The sequence below is a fragment of the Tamandua tetradactyla genome, chromosome 11 (assembly GCF_023851605.1).
Source record: "Tamandua tetradactyla isolate mTamTet1 chromosome 11, mTamTet1.pri, whole genome shotgun sequence".
Taxonomy (NCBI): Eukaryota; Metazoa; Chordata; class Mammalia; order Pilosa; family Myrmecophagidae; genus Tamandua; species Tamandua tetradactyla.
This window is the reverse complement of record NC_135337.1, coordinates 26,102,762-26,119,008: the sequence shown is the minus strand read 5'-3', so window position 1 is coordinate 26,119,008 and position 16,247 is coordinate 26,102,762. Positions and strand designations below refer to the sequence as shown.

Sequence of the window (16,247 nt, the reverse complement as noted above, 5' to 3'; positions counted from 1 at the left end):
AAAACTCAGATAAGTGGGCCATTGGCATTCCAAGCCACAGACATGGTTTGAAAGAAGACATGGGAGTCAGAACTTGTATTCCATTTTTAAGAAGCATGGAAACCACTGTTCACCTAGAATAGAACTTTTGCAAATTTTTTGGTCATTAAAATGTAGGGCAGGGCTTAGATAAATGCTAGACTGTGGGCATCTGGTCTAGAGCCACAGACTAAATAGTTTGATCTTTACAGTGAGCAACAGACTATTGGTAAAGTGCATGGAGTCCTCCCCAAAACATGTGAAACACTGAACTACTTGCAGTTTCTGGAGGATATCACATTTTTATTCACACCTCTGTGTCATTTTTCTTGCTATTTTTACTGACTTACATGTTCTTTCCCATATTTTCTCCTCCTCCTTTAAGGCCCATGTCCAATATTGTATCCTTTGGGGAGCCTTCTTGGACCATCTTCTATCACTATGTTCCTTCTTTTTGGTTCCCTTTAGCACTAGGAGAAACATTGCCTTGTATAATAGCAATTTAAATGCCTTTCTTTTCTTTAAAATTAGTTTACTCTCTTATCTCATTCAGCCTGGCTCAATTTTCACTTTCTCAGTGAAAAAAATATTGTTATTCTTTTTTGAATATTTTTTAATATTGGAGCCGCCCCCACATGGCACCCTCTATCTGCCTCCCCAACTTTATCTTTCTCCAGAATATTAACCATTATTTTACATATTTACCTACATATTCCTCTTTCTCCTACCACTATAATGTATGCTTCCTGAGGGCAGGGACTAGCAGCCAGATGACGGGGGGTTGAGTGGTGAATGAGGACTGAGAAATTGAATTTTCCTCCTTAGGACTGCTCTCTCTAGTCGGAATATTAATGGAGACTGTATCTTCCAAAGATCTTATGTTTTAAGACTCAGATCAAGGGCAAGTCTCTTGGAAAGTCTTTCCTAAGCATACAGCTGAGCTCTTTGTGCCTCCTCTGTGTCACCCTGGTACACAACCTATGTAACTGTATTGCCCTTAGTTATTTACTTGTCTCTATTTGTTCGTCAGATGGTGACTCCAGAGATGGCAACATGCCATACCACTTCTGGAGGCAGCTGCTTGCTTTTGGATTCCGGCTACACCACTCAATAGCTATGTGACTTTGGGAAGTTGCTTAAGTTTTCTGTGGCTCCTGTCAATGGAGATAGCAATAATGCACCCAGCTGATAGGTGATAATTAAAGGTAACAAATGTGATGCTACACAATTATAGGTGTGTGTCACTTAGTTCATGTTTAACAAATGTTAACTATGATTATGTGCCTGTCACTGAAATTTGGAAAGTACTTTATTAATGCTTGTTGAATGAAGACAGAAGAGGTTAAGTGAGTATTCTAGTTTGCTAGCTGCCGGAATGCAATATACCGGAAACAGAATGGCTTTTAAAAAGGGGAATTTAATAAGTTGCCAGTTTACAGTTCTAAAGCTGAGAAAATGTCCCAATTAAAACAAGTCTATAGAAATGTCCAATCAAAGGCATCCAGGGAAAGATACCTTGGTTCAAATAGGCCAATGAAGTTCATGGTTTCTTTCTCAAGTTGAAGGGCACATGGCGAACACAAAATTTCTCTCTCAGCTGGCAGGGCACATGGCGAATACAGCGTCATCTGCTAGCTTTCTCTCCTGGCTTCTGGTTTCATGAAGCTCCCTGGGAGGCGTTTTCCTTCTTCATCTCCAAAGGTCACTGGCTCGTGTACTCTCTACTTCATGGTGCTGCTTGCTCTGAATCTCCCATTCTCCAAAACATTTCCTCTTCTATAGGACTCCAATAAACCAATCAAGATCCACCCAAATGGGTGGAGACATATCATCACCTAATCCAGCTTAACAACCATTCTTGACTAAATCACATCATCCAGGGAGATGATCTTATTACAGTTTCAAACATACAGTATTGAATAGAGATTATTCTACCTTTATGAAATGGGATTTTGTAAAACATGGCTTTTCTAGGGGGTATACGTCCTTTTAAACCAGCACAGTGAGTAAGAGGGTGTTTTGGTTTGCTAAAGCTGCTGAAATGCAATACACTAGAAGTAGACTGGCTTTCATAAAGGGGATTTATTTCATTACAAATCTACAGTTCTTGAAGGGAAAGACAGTTAATTTTCATCTGCATTCCTCTGTGACACAGGAAGGCACAGGGGATCTCTGCTGGCCTTCTCTCCGGGCTTCTGGTTTCCAATGACTTTCCCCGGATGTTTCCTCTCTGCATCTCTAAACACCTGGGTCTATCTTGGCTCTGAGCACTTTATCTTCTGACTTCTCCTTTTAAGCCTCTAGCTGTTTAAATTAAGCACCACTATTGCGGAAGTCACTCCCCTTAGCCAACTGCAGATGTACTCTGCCACAGATGAAATGCAGGTGCTGATGATTTAAGCCCACAGCAACAGAGCAAGTAGGCACCATCACCCGGCTAAACTGACACCTGACCTGAATTATCACAGAGCATAAGTAAGGAATCTCTGATGAGAAGGTAAGTAGAAACAAGAATCAAGATGGAGATGTGATTCAAAACAACACAATAAGTTTTTGAAGTTTGAGGATTTTATAAAATAGGGGTAAATAATAGGGACAAATTGAACACACAGAAGAGAGTGTGGAGTCAAAGTCCTCGTTATGAAGGAGAGGGAACTATTAGGTTTTCTTTGATGAATTTGTTTTTGCGAATGAAAAGATCGGTCCAGATGAATGACCCTAAATTTGGTCACAATTAAAAAAAATACAGGTCAGAAAGCCAATCCACAGAGTTACTACCTTGACTGTGGTTATATCAATTGGAAATAAAATAAAGGTAAGTTTTAGCAACACTGGGCATGTCCAGACAATTTCCTTTAGCTCGTTGAAGTCTCAGTGTCCTCACATGTGAATAGGCCTATGGAAGTACCCATCTCATAGAATTAAAGAAAAAACTGGATGTAAAATGACCTTGACATGTCGTAAAATTCAATGAATGTTAACTCTTACTCTTGTCATCACCACCTCACCACTATCATTATGATCATCGTTATTAGATTTAGCATATTCTGCTAATTAATCAAGTTCATTGCTTAACTTTCTGAAAGATCAAAAAAGATACTTTCCTTTAAAACTTGAAGACAATTTTGTTTTGTAAATGCTATTGTCATTGGAGGATGGCCATTTGAGTTGATAGAGGCAGCATGAAAACTAAATTAATCTTTATTTCCTTTTATGAATTTATATTTTGTCTTAGCTTTTGATCAAAGGGTCTAAAGAATTAGCAATTTGGGATACATTTACTGGAAGGTGTATAAAAGACAATATGATTCTTATTTCTCTTTCCCTTTCAGGGAAATTATAAGACATTTTCTGATAAAGAAAATAATATCAGACTTAGGTATATAGCCAGTTTCATTCTTTATCCATGCTGGGAGAGAAACAATGAATGTTACACTTCATTTATAATTTCTGCTGTGAACATGATAAGGACTAGTATATTCTCAAATCAAATTAATCCACAGTTGCAGCATTTAAAATACAGTGAAAATCCCTAATTCAAGTGTACAGTATCACCTATAAAGCCAAAATAAATGGGGTAAGATAAGAGTTCTCAGCCTTGGGTTATAGTGTCAATGCAAGTCTTGAGCTGTGTTAATTCAACAAGCTTGATCTTGATTGCCAAAGCATGCTTGTCAATATTTAGCTCCCGGGGGCATGTCAGGAGCCTTTATAGAAACTAGCTTAAATACAAAATAGTATAGCAGGATTTGTGATCCTTTTCCTAACACTCAGATTAAACTGCTGATTTTTTTCTTTTAGCGTTTTAAACCAGGAACGTGTTTTCCATACTGCTACAATAACATGAAGAGGAGGAATTGCATAGAAGAATTGTAAATGTTATTAGGGTTTTTGAAACCCAGATAAAATTCTGTCATGTGAAATCACTACAAGGCCTTTATCCAAGGTTGAAATACCATTTCCCCACCATGATGATGATATAGAAAAAATGGAAATATTGGAGATATTGGGGAAAAAAATGTTAATCTGGTATCAGAGAAGAATGTAATACAGATGAGAAGATGGGTCAAGAGTCTCATACCCTTAAAAATAATTAGTTTTCAAGTTGAATACCTCTACATTTAGAATCATCTCCTACAATGAATGATGCTGTGAGGTTTCTAAACTTCTATAGCTATTATTCTTTATCATTTTAAGAAATGACACACTAAAGCAATTATAATTGAGAAAATATAGTGGGGATCAATTTTATAATGATGGAAATCTACATCTCTTTTATGACTAGAATAAAATATGGTATGAAAACTAGTATATTTTCTAAATAAATACATTTTCCTTGCCATCAGACTTGTTTAGGCATAATAGGTATGGATTCGATTTCTGTATTTTCCTTGTTATTGAGGCTGACAAAGCACTCTATGAGGTTAGACATGAGGAAGACTCTGATGAAAAAAATGTTCAACATACATCTCAGATAATTAAGAAATTATACTCTTCATTTTCTGTGGTCAAAATTTTCATACGTCAGGTTCTTATAACAGGACTGAAATGGCCTTGAGATTATCTACTTTTTTTATGCAAAATAATGGCTAAGAATGATATCAGATCTGAGCTGCAACAGAGAAAATCAGAGTCAAAGAAGTTAAGGGCCAGGGTGTGATGCAGCTATTTTTGGTTATCCACAGATAGCTATGGTTCCCTCTGCTGATTTCTAATGCTTCAATGGCAAATGTTCTCTTCTCATTCTATAAATATCTGAACTGAAAACCCCAGTAGTTCACAGAAACATTGCCAGTCTTATTTTACCATATTTATTTTACTAAGCTAAGACAAATTCCTTAAATTCTATTTGAACTTTTATGTAGTGATAAATATCCCTGCATAGTCACTAAGTTAAGCTTCCTAAATATCAGTTGACCCTTACAACACAACACTTATCATATCAATTATCATGTTTTTATTTTCAGAGAAATGGTACTCATCAGCGTGTGCCAAATTTTTAGCTATGGGAAAGACAAACCTCTCAGTTTTCACTCATATTTTACCTTGCCTTTTCTGTGAAAACTCCTTCCGTTTCACCCTAATGGATAACAATGGCAAAATCAAGGACAGATTCACTGTTCCATTTATCTTTGGACACTGTCCTTATTGGATTCTGAGAATCTTAAATATCAATGACATTATACCATTCTCACCCTGTTTATTACACTCCTATCTCACTGGTATTTTTACTGTTTTCCAATTCTCAAACTGATGGTACTGAGTCTTTTGCATGTCCCTTTCCTTCCGGCTGGTGCTCCAAGTACCCATATTATTACATGATTGGCACCTTTACATCAAATAAGTCTCAGCTCAAATGTCATATCTCAGAGACACCTTCCTTGAGCATCATCTAAAGTCCTGTCACTTTCTCTAACATGATGGATTGTATCATCTAGTTTTGCTACTATCACAGAAGTTAGGAATATCTGAGATTATCCTTATTTATTGTCTGTATCACCACCCTTCTCTACCTCTGCCTTGCTCCCGCCTTGTTCATTGTTCCAAGTCGAGAGTATAGAACACGACCTGGAATATGGCAGGCTCGTCGATAAATATATATATTTAATGGGTAAATAAATGAATCAGAGTTATATGCCCAACAAAAAAATTGTTTTAAGAATAACATTTGTCTTTACCAGTTCCTTTTTGGGGGATTTGAATTGCAGAATTTGTGTCATTGTGATATATAAGCAATTGTATCATCTATCTTCTATAATGTAGTATATTGTTTTTGCAAAATACTGATTGTGAGATGAACTTGGTCCTTTAACCTTCTCATTAGACTTTTAACCATAGTTTTCTTTAATCACTTCAAGTCTCCTACCAAGTTGATCAATTTCAAACATGTTAAACTACCTACTTGAAATTGGGACATTGGGCATTCTTCACTTAGATGATTAATTTTCTAAGAAAACCCCATTCATTGTAGCTTAGGTTTGATTCTTCTACTAATAATTTTACAAATCAAACATTTCATATCAGAAATATTCTATGACATTTTTATTGAGAAAGGTAACATATTGTGCTTTGAGTAAAAGTAAAACTGACTTTTAAAGTCACATGAATTTAGCACCATTGAATAAGGTTATTTCCTATTACCGGATTTTTTTTAGATAAAAAGACTAGATATCCAGAAAAAAAAATGCATTCAAAGTTTCACAAGAATTAGCTCATAGCATTTTTTAATAAGATGGGAATTTCAGAGAAATCCTGTGCTGGAAAATATATGATTTGAAACTCTGAGCTCAGAAGTAACATCTACTTGGCTTGGATATCAAGAATACTAGCCAGAGGGCGGGCCGCGGTGGCTCAGCGGGCAAAGTGCTTGCCTGCTATGCCGGAGGACCTCGGTTCGATTCCCGGCCCCAGCCCATGTACCAAAAACGGAGAAACAGAATACAATAAAACAAGAAAATGTTTAAAAATGTTTCCCTTTCTTCCTTCCTTCCTTCCTTCTATCCTTCCTTCCTTCTCTCTGTCTTTCCTTTAAAAAAAAAAAAAAAAAAAAAAAGAATACTAGCCAGAGAATTAAAAAGCATACTTAGAATCAGAATGCTCGGCCATTTGGAGAGGATAGCTCTACGTATGGACAAGGTGCATAGGGAGCATCAAGACAGTATTAAAAAGCACCACCTACACCAGATAACATAGCTCTGCTAAATCTAACATAGCTGTGGTTCTTGGGTCTTTGGTCTACCCATGCTATTCAGTTCAATACTCCCTAATATCTCCTCAAGCTACAAGAGCATGTGGAGTTGGAAACACAATTCTTATCCTCTCTGAGTTGGGATAGGTCTTCAAGGTATTCAGAAATTGTAGATTGAAAAGGATTACTGCAGTTCTAGTTTGCTAGCTGCCAGAATGCAATATACCAGAAACAGAATGGCTTTTAAAAAGGAAAATTTAATCAGTTGCTAGTTTACAGTTCCAAGGCTGAGAAAATGTCCCAATTAAAACAAGTCTATAGAAACGCCCAATCTAAGGCATCCAGGGAAAGAAACCTTGGTTCAAGAAGGCTGACAAAGTTCAGGGTTTCTATCTCATCTAGAAGGGAACATGGTGAACACAGCGTCATCTGCTAGCTTCTTCTCTTGGCTTCCTGTTTCATGAAGCTCCCTGAGAGGCATTTTCCTTCTTCATCTCCAAAAGTCGCTGGCTGGCAGACTCTGCTTCTTGTGGCTATGTTGTTCTGCTCTGCTGTCTCTGAATTTTTCATTCTCCAAAATGTTTCCTCTGTCATAGGACTCCAGGAATTTATCAAGACCCATCCAAATGGGTAGAGACCCACCTCCAGCTAATCCAGTTTAATAACCACCCTTGATTAAATCACATCTCCAGGGAGATGATCTGATTACAGCTTCAAACACACAGTATTGAATAGGGATTATTCTACCTTTATGAAATGGGATTTTGATTAAAATGTGGCTTTCTAGGGGACATACATCCTTTCAAACCAGCACAACTACTCCAGATCATTCTTCAATTTTGGTGAGGATAAAGAGGCTTAAGATATGATTTAGCATCTTCAGTTTTGAGGATATATAGATTTAGAATCCACCTTCCCAAAAATTCATGACCATTCTGAAAAACCAGGTGGCATATCCTCTTTTTCCAGCAGTGTGCTTTCTCTTAAACCCCTGGGAAGAAGTTTTGTTGTCAGTGAGAGAATATCTTACTTAAAATGACACCCCCATTTTATTAGTATACATGGGCAATCACTTCCCCTCTTTGAATCTTGATTTTCTTATCCTGAAGTGTTCACCAGGATTTTTCAGAGGATTAAATGAGAGAAGAAACATGAAAGCAAGAGTGCTCCGAGAGCCCCATGGAGACACATCATTTAGTCCTTCTGACAGCTTTGGTTAGCCAAGCACAGAGTTCCCACTATCTGTCAAAGGGGCAAAAATTACACCAAGTAGAGGACCTGAGTCAGTGGTAGTTTTCCCTTGGGAATCACCACCATAGTCTCTCGAGAAGAAGAAGCAATCAAGAGCTTGGGCTGCTCCAATCTTGCCTCAAAGGTCAGATTTTTGAGTATCTAATGATGAAGTTTAAATGGTTTGCTATTTTTTCTTATATTCTTGGCAATCTAGAAATATTCCATGACTATTACAAATGATAATCATGAAGAATTTTTAGTGGCATGACAAAGTACTTATAATAAATTACGTGAAAAAGAATGAGACCAAACTCCAGTATATAGTGCTTTATGTATGATGACAAAGCATGTATTGCCCATATGTATAGTTGTGCTGAAATACAAATATGTAAATTATATACCTGTAGATAAAGCATGCACATAAATATATAGACTGGAAAGAAAAATAAAAAAATATTAACAGTGATTAGATTCACACGATAGAATTACTGGTGATTTTTAGCTTCTTTTTTATACTTTCCTTATTGTCCATATAAAAATCATATTGGTAATAATTGGCAATAACTTGGATGCATAAGATCCATTGATTTTGAAGTTATTATGCTATAATGTGGAATAATTTGACTTCAGGGCGATATGCTATATTTCTGGTGATCTTGTCACTCACCACGTCTGTTCCCTTTTCCCAGTTTCAATTGAGAGCAATGAATGATTATGACTTCTGCCATGAAGGCATAATGTACCTATTCATAAAAAGGAGATATATTTTATTTCTTTTCCACACAAATGTTGTCCAAGTACAGTGCGCCTGTTACTTATGCTTGCCTGTTCTAGATGTACATTTACTAATTATTTTTCCATGTGAATTCTTCTATAAAAATGCAAATTTAACATAAGATTTAACTTTCAAAATCATCCCTTTGAAAAGAGAATCACCTTATATTCAAGGTCTTGCAAAGTCTCTCAATTTTGTAGTACCCTCTCAAAAACTTATTTTGAAAAAGAATCTACATAATGTGATATCTCAGAAATTTCAGTAATCATCTGATGGAACTGTTTTATACCAGAAAGCAAAAAAGCAAATCAATTCAACACTGATTTATGTAAATATGTATTATTCTTGCTTGGAGGGGTATGACCTCTTAACTGAAAAGGCTTGGTACTGGAATAAAAACCCTTTTGAAGATCAATTTAAAAGTGATTGCATTGTGAATATTATGAACATAAAAGTTTTATCTCAAAAACTTAGAAGTAAAAACATCTTTGGGAAAACTGTATTAGAGAGCAAAAAATTTCATTGATAAAATATCACTATTATTGATATTCTGTATGAAGTTTGAATAAACCTATTTATGACATGAACATGGGAAAAGGTTTTCTCCAAATTAACATATTATTTATGTAAATGCATGTCTGGGTAAGAAAATGAAGATAAAGTAAGTGTTATTAATATGTGTCTGAAAATTTTATTCACATTCCTAAAATTAATTAACAAATTGGCTAGAAAAGTGTGTTTGTTCAATTGTCTCACTAGAAAATGGAGGATTGCCTTATATTTAGAGGTACCTTATATCTGTACATAAACTACTGTTCTTTGACAGTCAATCCCCTGAAATTTAAGTCTACGAACTACATATAAAATAGTGCAAACTCTAATCTACAATAACTCATGGATACAGATTAAAATACTGGATACAAACACTTATCTAATGGATCCTTTTTTTCATATCACTTATCCCAATTTCAGCCATCTTTATGTTTGAGTTATTCCCTTACTAGATTACAAATGCCATGAAAGATGGAACCATGCTCTGTTCCTTTCACTACTTAATTCCAGGATAGAGCCTGGCATATAGTAGGCACGCAACAGGAAGAAAGGAGGAAAGGAGGGAAGAGAAGCAGGCAAGAGGGCAAAGAATCACTAAACAATGTCTTATTATGGATATCAATTCACAAGCAATGGGAGCATGGGTTTAGCCATCCCAAGGAAGGGTTTGTGGCCCTTACAGTGTGAAAAGCATCTCGGTATTCCAGTAAAATGTCTACACACTCAGTACGGTTGCCTTGGTCTGCCTTGATCCACCTTCATCCACTTTGCCTTGTTTTGTATCCAAACCAAGGGCTGACATTCCTCATAGCTAAGCTACCCCTTTGGGTTCAACCGCAGTTCACTAGAATAATCTCATTAAAATACACATCATCTGTGGAAGTTCATGAGCTAAGCCATCTATATCATTACTCAAGAACACAGACATAGGCTATGAAGGCTGTGAGGGGATAAAACATAGGGCAGGTTAATTCTGTTTTGAGTGCGGAGCCAGAAAAAATGTAGTATATAAGCAGTACCGGCCTTAGGGCAGTATTTAGGACACAATATTTGGTTTGAGGAAAGGCAGTGCAGACTCTGGGAATTTGTCTGCTAAAAGCGAGAGGGACACAGATCAACACTGTCTATTTAAATTTTTCGAGGCAAGCTTTGCTTATTCTGAACATTTTAACAGGAAGTAAGTATATAAAGTCTCTCACAAACTGCTTTACATATTTTGAGCAATTTTTAGCTATGAGAATGTCTGCTCTTTATTTAAATATCTGCTACTTGTATCGATCCCCCAAACATTTGTTGAGTACCTATTACATACCAGGGACTTTGCTAATAGGAGATAAAAAACAAACAAACAAAAATCAGGTGCTGAAAGAACTTTCAGACTGGTAGAGGGGAGAGAGAGAGAGAGGTAAGCAAATAACCACACAAAATAAGTCTTTTAGCAGAGGCACACTTAAAGAATGTGGAAGTTCACAGAAGGGAACATCCAATTTAGCTAAAAAATTCACAGACGTTTGTTTGCACATTAAGGGGAAAAAATGGGATTTCCCCAGAGAGCAAAAAAGCGAGAGGCAAGGCATAGAGTGTGGGGAGCATAATGTATATGAAGGACATAGCGAGTCCCTGTGACTGGTGCACAGTTGAGCGCTGGCTGCTGGCAGGGAAAACTAAGGCTAAAAGATTCTTAGGGGTAAACTTGTATCTTTAATACATTTGAAAATTGGGTGTGGTATTGAGAAGATAGGAGATGGGAGAGAAATGAAGGAAGGAAAATCAGGTAAGAGTTTATTTCAGTAGCCCCACTCAGATATGATCTTGAGGTTAGAAGAAATGGACTAGTTCAGAAAAATATTAAGCAATCAAGCTCCATCGGCCTTGGAAACCAACCAGATGTGCTAATACTTACCAAAACCTTTACTTTTTATTGTAAGAGAGGGAAATGTGTATTGGAGCTAAAATTATAAAAATCCGGGAGGTTGTCATTTTGAATTCAGTATTTTTCAAGAAATCTGTGTATTCCCTGTCCTTGGCTAGATACCATAAAGGGATTAATATCTAATTCCGAACGTTTAAAATTACTCTGAAAGCCTCAGGGGCAAAAGCCTCAGTTTTATTAAAGCAGATTAAAATAATGCAGGGAACTAATTCTTAGGGCATAAAAGTACAGACCATTTTCAATTTATTGCTCACCTACCACTGCTTTCCTCTCAACCACAGCCCAAAACATTTGTAATCCCCTGTCCCACTTGGGGTGAACCACTGAATCACAGTATGAGCCTGGAAGGACATCCACACTTAGAATAATTGATCTCAAGCATGCTCCCTTATGTGGCATTCACTGCGTTCTTCTCCCTGAAATATATTTGTATCAATAACCTAAGAACCCTTATATCACCGTGTTCCCTTTTAAGAGCAAACTGGTTTCCGGAGATAATTGTGAGCCTCTTTCTGAAAGATTTTTATTTTTCTGCAGTTTGAACATAGGGCAACAGATTGTGTCAAAGGAAAACAAGCACATTTTTCTCTTTTAAAAACTCAAGTTTTGAACACCTGTGAAATGTCTCAACTTGATTTGCCACTCAGCCAAGGCCTAGAAAAAAATTACTTAGTATTGTTCATCTTTTTCTCTAGTGTTTCTCCAACTTTCTTCTCCTTTTGGAATTATTTTCTGGCCAAGTTAAATAAAAACGTGGCAGAGAGCATAGGCATGGGAGCTTTTTTCTTGAGAGGACTACATTTAGCTAGAAGCATATTCTGTTGCTTCCAATTTGAATCTTTATTTGCACAACAATTAATCAGTTATGGTGTCTTTTAACTGAGTAAATGATCAACAACCCCTCCTAAATATGTTAAGGAGTTCATTTCCATTTGAATTCTCCTGACAAATACTAAAATAGATAACCTTAATAAGGCTCTAATGAGATCATTATAACTAGTTTTGTCTGTATTTAAAGTACAGATTTAAGATCTTCATTAATGATTAACTACTGGAAAACTTTCTTCAATCCCTTGAGTTATTTTTAAATCTCGGAATACTATAATTACATATATTCAATCATGAAATGTTCCATGATGTTGAACGCAATTGAACTTTGAATAAGAACAAGCATGTTACAAATCTTGGCTGTTTAAAAAGGTTAATCTTTAAGTAGATTAATGACATGTAGTGATCTTCATTTATTTCAAGCTTTTATTGACTGAGGAAAAATACGTCACCACAAGCCATTTTATACCTTTCTAAAGAGATTTATAGGAATGATTTCCCTTCAAGTATTTTAACCACCAGTACCCTGAACTTGCTAATTATAAGGTGTCTCAGAGATTGGACAAGTAGTATTGCATCCCATCACTAGTGTATTTATTTTCAGTTGTGCTCAATAAACAAAGGACAATTTACCCCATTAAAACATGTTTTAGGCGAGAGTGGTAATTAATTACAAAATAATATTTGAACTGAAATTAATGTGCAAAAATTTCAACCCTAAAGTTATTTTGGAAAAGAGAAAATATGGACATGGTACTACAAAAATCAAAGAGGAGGTAGAAATGTGGAATGTTTCTTTTCAGTAATATGAAATAGCTATTTTCAAAAAATAAGTTGTAGATGACTGTATTCTAAAATCAAAACATATAATCTTCAGAATTAAATTATGATTTAAGGCAAATTTTCTATTAGTCTCCATCAGAGAGATGAATTTTAAAAAAGTAATTTTCTAAACCTGTTCTGACCTTTCAAAATATCATTTTCCATGCACCCAACATAACCAAGGGTAAAACTCAATATTTCCTGACCCCTGAAATCTTTGCAAAAATGGAATGAAGAATCAACCCAGAAATTTATAAATTATGTTGAAGAAACAGCACAGATATTCATCTATAATGTAGCTAAATTATTCTCCTTTACAAGATAACACTTTTTTAGTATTGTACAACTACTTCCATACTGACCGCATAATGGCAGTTAATTTAGTAAAGTGTGAATTTTTCCTTCTGTATGTGTATCAAGCTTTAAAAAGTGTAAGAGTAACTAATTTCTGGGAAGGTGGCTGAGTAGGGTAGGCTGGATTCATCCCTACTCCATAGAAGAAAATACGGAATGGGGGAAAAACAGCTAGGACAGCAGTTGCAGGGGTTAGTAATTGAAGAGGGTCTTCAGTATCTCACAGGCAGGAGAGAGGCAGGGAGTTCAGGGCAGGAAGTGCAGGCTGGCTCTGATCAGTCATGACCCACCAGGAGCAAGCAGCTGCATGCAGGGAGGTGCACATCTGAGAGAACAGACCATTCCTCTGTGTAAGCCTGCCCCAGCTGCTGGCTGGGGAAACCACTCCACAAGGCGTCAGCAGCACTCGCTCGTGTGGAGCTCAGAGGTGTGCCTAAACTTCCATCACAAAAAAGCCATGCCACAGGGGCTGTCATCAGTCGCCTTGCTAACCACCATATCTGTCCTGTCAGGTGCACTGAACAGTGGATTCACGGGCACCAGGAGCTATGATGGGATCCCCCGTCCCACCTGCTGGGACCAGCTGTTCCATTACTGCATGCGGGAACAGCACCCCTGTAGCACATACCATCTTCCCAGCTGGCTGCTAAAGTCAGCAGAGGGACCGGCCTGAGGGGAGGAGGTGCCTCAGGCGTGCCACCTGCTGGAAAGAAGTGGTAAGTGAAGCCTGGCAAAGTCCCTATCTGCCTATTTTTCTAATAATATATTTTTAATACCCTTATTGATATCATTATTCTTTGTTTTTATTTATATATTTTAAATATATATGTATATATATATTATTTTCTCTCTCTTCAGTTGGTACCAGTCTGAGTTCATTCAAAATATATCTTGGGGTGTCTCCTTCTGACTTTGGGGCCTCCTATTGCTGAGGTCTGTTTTTTTAATTTTTAATTCATTATTTTTAATGCCTTTTCTTTTATTTTTTCTTTCTTTCTTTTATTGAGTGCATGGGCCGGGAGCCAAGCCCAGGTCTCCTGCATGGCAGGCTAGTGTTCTGCCACTGAACTACCTGTGAACCCCTGCATAGCTTTTAATAGACCCTCAAGTAGAATTGTATCCCCTACATGAGATTCAGTCCCTGGTTTGGTGGGGAATTACTGACAAACCAAGTGCAAAAGGGAACCTTCAACTCAAACCCAAGCAACTACAAAACTTTAGACAAGTGAAGTAAACCAACTTGCAAAATAACCTTATTAGGATAATCAAATGCCATGAACACAACAGAAAAGCATAAAGCCCATGAAGATACAGGGAGAAATGGCCCAGCCAATTAATGAAATCAGAACACCTTAGAGGGAGCAAAGAATACAGAGTAACTGCTCAAGGATATTTATAAAGAAATAAAGGATATCAGGAAGACATATCCTGTAGAAGAGCACAAAGAAGAATTTGAAAGAATGAACAGAAAAATAGCAGATCTCACAGAGATGAAAGATACGGTAGACCAAATTAGAAATACACTAGAAACACATGACAGCAAATTTGAAAAAGCAGAAGGAAGAAAAAGTTGGTTAGAAGACAGAACAATTGAACTAGAGTGCACAAAAGAAAAAATGGCAAGAAAGATGGAAAAAAATGGAACTGGAGCTTAGGGAAATGCATACAACAAAAAGTACACACATATAAGAATCATTGGTGTGCCAGAAGGAGAAGAGAAGAGTAAAGGGCTGGGAAAGTCAACTGAAGATATAAACCAGGAAAACTTCCCAAGCCTTATAAAAGAAATAAATACACAAATCAAAGAGGCCCCTAAAACCTCAAGTAGAATAAATACAAATAGGCCAACTCCAAGACATATACTAGTCAAACTGCCAAATGTTGAAGAGAAGCAGAAAGACCTGAAAGCAGCATGAAAAAAACAATCTATTATACACAAGGGAAAACACATAAGACTGAGTTCAGCTGACTCAACAGGCACCAAAAAGGCAGTGTATAATATATTTAAGATCCTGAATGAGAAAGGCTTCAGGTCAAGAATTTGTATCTAGTCAAGTTGTCCTTCAAAATGTAAGGTGAGATTAAAATCTTCAAAGACGAGTGGGCCATGGTGGCTCAGCAGGCAAGAATGCTTGCCTGCCATGCCAGAGGACCTGGGTTCGATTCCCAGTGCCTGCCCATGTTAAGATAAAAAAAAAAAATCTTCAGAGACAAAGAGAACTAGTCAACAAGAGCCCTGACATATAAGAAATACTAAAAGGAGTCTTGATAGCTGGAAAAGAAAAAAAAGACAGAAGAGGGAGGTCTGAAGGAGGGCATATATTGAAGAGTATCAGTAAGGGTAACTTAAAGGGTAAAAATAGAGAGAGGTAAAAAATACACAGATCTGACAAATAAAAACTAAAGGATAATATGGTAGATTCAAGAAATACTTTTAAAGTAATAATAGTACAGCATTCTGCACAATAGGTAGAATAACCAGACAGAGGATCAAGAAAGAAACAGAGATTCTAAACAGTGTGATAAATGAATTAGACTTAATAGACATATATATATCATTATACCCCCAAATGCCAGGATATATATTCTTCTCTTGCACACATGGACTGTTCTCCAAGATAGATCATATGCTGGGACAGAAAATAAGTCTTTATAAATTTAGTAAGAATGAAATTATCCAAAGCACTTTCTCTGACCACAACAGAATGAAGCTGGAAATTAATAATCACCAAAGAATCAGAGCTTCACAAATATATGGACACTATATTTGGGAGTATGACACTCTTAAATAATCAGTGGGTCAAAGAAGAAATTGACAGAGACATCAGTAAATATCTGGAGATGAATGATAACAAGAATACAACATATCAGAACTTATAGGATGCATCAAAGGCAGTGCTGAGAGGGAATTTTATTGCCCTAAATGCCTATATTAAGAAACAAGAACAACCAAAACATGAGGACTCAACTCTTCATCTGGAGAAATTAGAGGAAGAGCAGCAAAGTAACCCCAAAGCAAATAGAAGAAGAGAGAAAGTACATAA

The 16,247-nt window shown here is 36.7% G+C and overlaps 1 protein-coding gene and 1 long non-coding RNA gene across 2 annotated transcripts in view; one reads left to right on the top strand and one right to left on the bottom strand.

The window, feature by feature from the left end:
• DPYD (dihydropyrimidine dehydrogenase) overlaps nucleotides 1–16,247 on the bottom strand; it is a 961,456-nt gene that overhangs the window by 205,574 nt on the left and 739,635 nt on the right.
• LOC143649989 (uncharacterized) overlaps nucleotides 1–16,247 on the top strand; it is a 46,799-nt gene that overhangs the window by 15,300 nt on the left and 15,252 nt on the right. Inside the window, exon 2 of the long non-coding RNA XR_013159295.1 lies at nucleotides 13,716–13,919. This is a non-coding gene — a long non-coding RNA (uncharacterized LOC143649989). The remainder of the gene's footprint in view (nucleotides 1–13,715; nucleotides 13,920–16,247) is intronic.